Source organism: Artemia franciscana, chromosome 2 (genome assembly GCF_032884065.1).
Source record: "Artemia franciscana chromosome 2, ASM3288406v1, whole genome shotgun sequence".
NCBI lineage: Eukaryota > Metazoa > Arthropoda > Branchiopoda > Anostraca > Artemiidae > Artemia > Artemia franciscana.
The window spans coordinates 59,054,754-59,061,091 of NC_088864.1; positions in this window are offsets into that span (position 1 = coordinate 59,054,754).

Here is a 6,338-nt window from a genome sequence, read left to right on the forward strand (position 1 = left end):
TTGTATGAGAAGCCTAGAGGAAACTTTTAAGAACCTAATAAAATTATTGAAGAAGAATTTTTATCGTCCTTCAAAAGATCTATGCAGTAAGGTCGTGAAAATATGGCATATATTTTATGACATTTTACAAAATGTTGAAGATTAGCAAAAAAATATAAAACGCCTTTTAAACCGTCGATTGTTGAAAAGACGCTATACTTTTGACTGTGGGGGAGACCTGTACTTAACGCTTTCGGTCTCTAAAACTCATGAAAATTTGGTTATAATAGATTTTGAGTTGATTGTAAATCGAAAGTAACTCTAGAACAAAAGAGGTTATAGCATTAAGCGTTAATTATTTATAGCATAAGTGCAACCGCATTTTTCATAAGCTTGCTCTTTGGGAAACAAGTTCTTTCTGCTGTTGTAATTGAAAATACCCTTTATAACAATTTTTTGGCCGATTCGAGATATAAGGCTCAACCCCTTTTCATTGATTGTTGGCAACAGTAGTATTTTTTAGTAGTGACTTTAGTGCAATCAGGCTTTCTAAACATAGGAATTGACTATCCCTTGTGAGGTGTTTCTTTACCTACCGTAACGGTGATACTAGTATATAGCTAGTAAGAATGGTGGGTACTCAGAAGAATATCCATTGACACCCTGTTATATCTCTAGAAGCCGTATTATTAATCCTTTGGAGGAGTATAAACAGCTTTCTATGAGCTCTGCAGAACACGGGCATTCATTTTTGGGAACAAGCTTTGTGTAAAATTTGCAGAGAAGTATAATTGAGATGGATGGCATTGTGTCCATAGAAGGTATAATTTCACCATGCTTTCTTGCCCAGAAGGAACAAACCCATTCGAGAATATCTACCGCGTGAATGGATGGTGAAAATATATTTTTGAGGAGATGGGATTAATCAATATTCTTTATAGCTTTACCTCCAAAGATGAAACCAGGGTGTTGCACGATCTTTGACTGACTAACTGATTTTTTTGTGTGTTCTCTCTGTCTTTGATTTTTGGAAACTGACCCTCTTGGCAATAGATCACTTTTCTGTCTCCACAAGATATACCTGTGGGTACCGGGGAACCTAGGTTGTGTCTCCATTTCTAAGGACATTTGTCAGTATCAGTAAAAAAGTATAGAGAATTCTTTACCTCAAAACAGCGTCGATCTGAAAACACTGTCAATTAGTCCAATCTGTTTTAATGTATTGCACCTTGCATACGGTAAAGCCCTGCTTGTCCATAAATGTGGTCATGATAAAAGTTGAAAAAATCAAAAAGAAAGTGTTCTCCACTAATATTTAATATTTGCACCATAATGCATTTTAAATTACATAAGCCGATTTTTTTTCTGTTGACAAGATTATTACCTGCCCTTTAAATAAAAATGGTTAATGGCCTGTTTTGAATTATATTATTAAAAACAGGAAGTTTTGCATAAAAAGCAAAAAGTTCAAACCAAACGAGAACCAAAAAGTAAAATCCAAAAGATTTTGCATAAACTCTTAGTTTGAGCAAAATAATTTTGATAAATCAAGCAGAAATCCATAAGAGAAGGAAACTTAAAATGATGAAAAATGAAAAGAGTGAATGAAAGCAAGCTTAGAATGAACGGAAGTTGCCGTAAGTAAGGGTGGTGATGTCTAGTGCGGGCTAATCAACAAAAAACTTCAAAAATCCTCAGAAAAACCGGTAATTTAATACTTAAAGTTTATTTTAGCTCTTTGGATGCAAGTTTCGAGTAGGGACTATAAGAATGACTGATAAAACCCAGCAGATTAAATACGATTTTACGTTTTATTCTGACACAATCTTCCTATATTAGCTGTCTTACAAAAGAAAATTGAGTCTTCGTAAGTATGGATATATACACTGTTTGTGTCAACTAGAATTTCCCTGTGGACATTGAGATTGGCAAAGCCATTTAGCCTACTTTCAGACGTCACGTTTCTTAGGTATGTCTTGATTCTCCGAAGTGTAAAAGGAGCGCTCTGTTGTGCTGGTCGATACAGGTATAGTGATTGAAATATTAAGTAAGATATGGATGTTCGGAGAGATTGCTTTGCCACAAATATTTAGAAAATCAGTTGCATTGACATGGTATGCCTTGTTCCGTTAGAGAAATTTTTCTTTCCGCCATCAAACGTTTAAGGTGTTGTTTTCCAAATCTTCTTCATAAATTTCGATCAACTTCAAAAATTGCTCTTTCATCTCTTTACTTTCTTCACTATTCTGTGGATAAGTGTGAAGCAAACAGTGAAACCCTTCTAAAATATTCTTGTGCTTTAAGAGACGTTCTTCTATAAAGTTTTATACTTTCAATTCAGAAGATGAATAAGTTAATTCTTTAAAATTGTTCTGTGCTTTCGGCTGAGACATTTCTTCTGTGTATCTGCCTGTCTACAATCCTTGTAACACTAATTGTAGTTCCATTCTATTTGGCCAAATTTCCATTCAATTTGGCCAAAGAAAATAAAATCAGAGAAAAATAGAATGTTAAACTTTATTTTGCCGTGGGGGGAGGGAAGGTGTCAGCACGCCATAAGTTGAACACCTTACGAATCGTGCATGTTGTTTCAATATCTCTGGCGGGGTGTCCATATTGCTGATGGACGGGTTCTTTTTAGTAACAAACGTAGTGAGAGCCAATTCAAGTTTTTTCCAATTTCTTTTTGTAGCTCTTTAATGTTAACAATGCTTGATATAGCAACAGGGCCCTTGACTGATACCTAGGGCTTTGCTCAATCTTTGACAAAATTTTTTAAGGCCTACTACCGCTCTATCTTGATAGGTCCATAGAACTTGCTTGCTTGCTTCTTTTTTTATTTTTTTTTACTGAATATTTACAGTATACATTACAATATAATACTCTTCTGATCTTGTCAAGTGCCTTACAAAAGGCTCTTTAGAAGGGCAGTCCAGTAGACGTGAAACAAATATACCCTCATTCAAAATTTGATTCAATCCAAATTTCAATTTTCAACCCATCAACTAACTGTGGTCCCCCAATTACCTAAAAAAAATTCACATAATACCAATCTATTAGCTTTATACAAGTTCATAATTTTTCCATTTCAAACACCATAATTAGTTAAGGCCTTTTCATTGTAGTTGCCCTGAAAAATTAAAAAAGTACACCAGCTTTGCCTGAAAAACTTTATTGAAGACACGGCTGAATGTGAAAATTGCCTTTGCTTTTGAAATTTATTCTGCTTTTCAACTCTCTGCAAACTACCACGTTTTCTTATATTTTCTCATGCTGTCGATAAATGAGTTTCTTAAATTGAAATTGCTGGAACTCAAATAAGGAGAAATAATATATAAAAATATCGTACAGATATGTAAGTTTCTGAACCGTCTGTCTCTATTTGACAATTTTAATTTTTAAAATTTTAAATAATTATTTTGTAAAAAAAAAAAAATCTTATTTGAGCCATGATTTCAATGAGGCTTTTTCAGGAAAAGACTTCGCGCTTCGGATTTTTTTTTTCTTAGAAACTAAGCGGATTTGAAAATTGTTTCCACTCAACCAATTTTGCCTAAGAAAGCTATAATAAAGAAAGGTCAGTACTTGGAATTCTATTTTTTTTTTTTTTGTTGTCCTGTTGCCTTGCATTGTCTTGCTTTGCCTGCTTGGTCTCCGAACTTATTTAAGAAAACGCTCTAGTATGTTACTTTAAAAATCTAACCCAAAATACTACTCGGACCTTATTAGAAACTATATAGGATTAATCAAAATATAGCTCATGCTTTGTATACAAAATATTTTGTTGCTAAACTCCAATTTAGCTCAGGTTCATTTTGATGGAAATTGGCATTAGGGCATTGTCAATAGTCCTTATCGAATTTACTTGTTATGGCACTTGGTATTAACCAAGTGACATATAGCAATCGCCAATTCTGTCGGTCTGTCGGTCCCGGTTTTGCTACTTTAGGCACTTCCAGGTAAGCTAGGACGATGAAATTTGGCAAGCGTATCAGGGACCGAACCAGATTAAATTAGAAATAGTCGTTTCCCCAATTTGACCATCTGGGGGGGGGGAGTGGGGGGGGGCGGTTAATTCGCAAAAAATAGAAAAAATGAAGTATATATAACTTATGAGTGGGTGATTGGATCTTAATGAAAATTGATGTTTGGAATGATATTGTGTCTCAGAGCTCTTATTTTAAATCCCGACCGGATCTGATGACATTGGGGGGAGTTGGAGGGGGAAACCTTAAGTCCCGGTTTTGCTACTTTAGGCACTTCCAGGTAAGCTAGGACGATGAAATTTGGCAAGCGTATCAGGGACCGGACCAAATTAAATTAGAAATAGTCGTTTTCCCGATTTGACCATCTGGGGGGGGGGGCGATTATTGGAAAAAATAGAACAAATGAAGTATTTTTAACTTATGAGCGGGTGATTGGATCTTAATGAAATTTGATGTTTGAAATGATATTGTGTCTCAGAGCTCTTATTATAAATCTCGAACGGATCTGATGACGGGGAGTTGGAGGGGGAAACCTAAAATCTTGGAAAACACTTAGAGTTTTGGGACCGGGATGAAACTTGATGGGAAAAATAAGCGTAAGTCCCAGATACATGATTGACATAATCGGAACTGATTCGCTCTCTTTGGGGTAGTTGGGGGGGGGGGGGGTATTTCTGAAAAATTAAAACAAATTAGGTATTTTTAACTTACGAACGGGTGATCGGATCTCAATGAAATTTGATATTTAGAAGGATATCGTGGTTCAGAGCTCTTATTTTAAACCCAACCGGATCTGGTGACATTGGGGGGGGGGGGGAGTTGGGAGGGGGAAACCTAAAACTTGGAAAACACTTAGAGTGGAGGGATCGGGATGAAACTTGGTGGGGAAAAAACACGAGTCCTAGATACATGATTGACATAACCAGAACGGATCTGCTCTCTTTGGGGTAGTTGGGGGGGGGGGTTAATTCTGAAAAATTAGAAAAAATGAGGTATTTTTAACTTACGAACGGTTGATTGGATCTCCATGAAATTTGATATTTAGAAGGTTATCGCGTCTCAAAGCTCTTATTTTAAATCCTGACCGGATCTGGTGACATTGGGGGAAAGTTGGGGTGGGGAAACCTAAAATGATGGAAAACGCTTAGTTTGGAGGGATTGGGATGAAACTTGGTTGGAAAAATAAGCAGAACTCTTGCATACGTGATTTACATAATTGGAACGGATCCGCTCAAATGGGGGGGGGGGGTAATTCTGAAAAATAAGAAAAAATGACGTATTTTTAACTTACGAAGGAGTGATCGGATCTTCATGAAACTTCATTTTTAGAAGGACCTAGTAACTCAGATATCTTATTTTAAATCTCAACTGGATCAAGGGTAATTGGGGGGGGGGCAGTTGGGAGGACCGGAAATCTTAGAAAATACTTAAAGCGGTGAGATCAGGATGAAACTGGATGGGAAGAATAGAAACCTGTCTAAGATATTTGACTGACATAATTGGACCGGACCTGCTCTCTTTGGTGGAATTGGGGGGGGGGGGTAATTTGAAAATTGAGGTATTTGTAACTTACGAAAGGGTGACCAGATCTTAATGAAAAATAATATTTAGAAGGATCTTGTGCTTTAAAGTTCTAATTTCAAATTCCGACCAGATCCTGTGACATTCGGGGGAGCTGGAGGGGGAAACCGGAATTCTTGGAAAACATGAAAATTGGGGTATTTCTATCTTACGAATAGATGATCGGATCGTAATTAAATTTGATTTTTAGAAGGAATTCATGTCTCAGAGCTCTTATTTCAAATCCCGACCAGATCTTTTGACATTGGGGGGAGTCGGAGGGGGAAATCTTGGAAAAACGCTTGGAGTGGAGGAATCCGGATGAAGCTTGGTGGATAGAATAAACAAATGTCCTTGATACGTGATTGACAGAATCGTACTGGATTCGCTCTCTTTGGGGGAGTTGGGGGGAGGGGTTCAGTGATTTGGCGAGTTCGGTGCTTCTGGGCGTGCTAGGGCGATGAAAATTGGTAGGCATGTCAGGGAGCTGCACAATTTGACTTGATAAAGTCGTTTTCCCAGATTCGACCATCTTCGGGGCAAAAGGGAGAGGAAAAATTAGAAAAAATTAGGTATTTATAACTTACGAGTGGGTGATCGGATCTTAATGAATTTTGATAGTTAGAAGGACCTCTTATTTTCCTTTTTAAATCAATCTATTGATTCATAGAATTTTGTTAGAGCTCATACCATATGATCTCTTGGGTCTTAGCTCTTCTCGCCTCGTCACAAGTGCCATATGAGCTCTTAGCTCTTGTAATAAGTTCTAAGTTATAATAAGAACTGAACACAAGTAGGGAAGAATAATAAAGG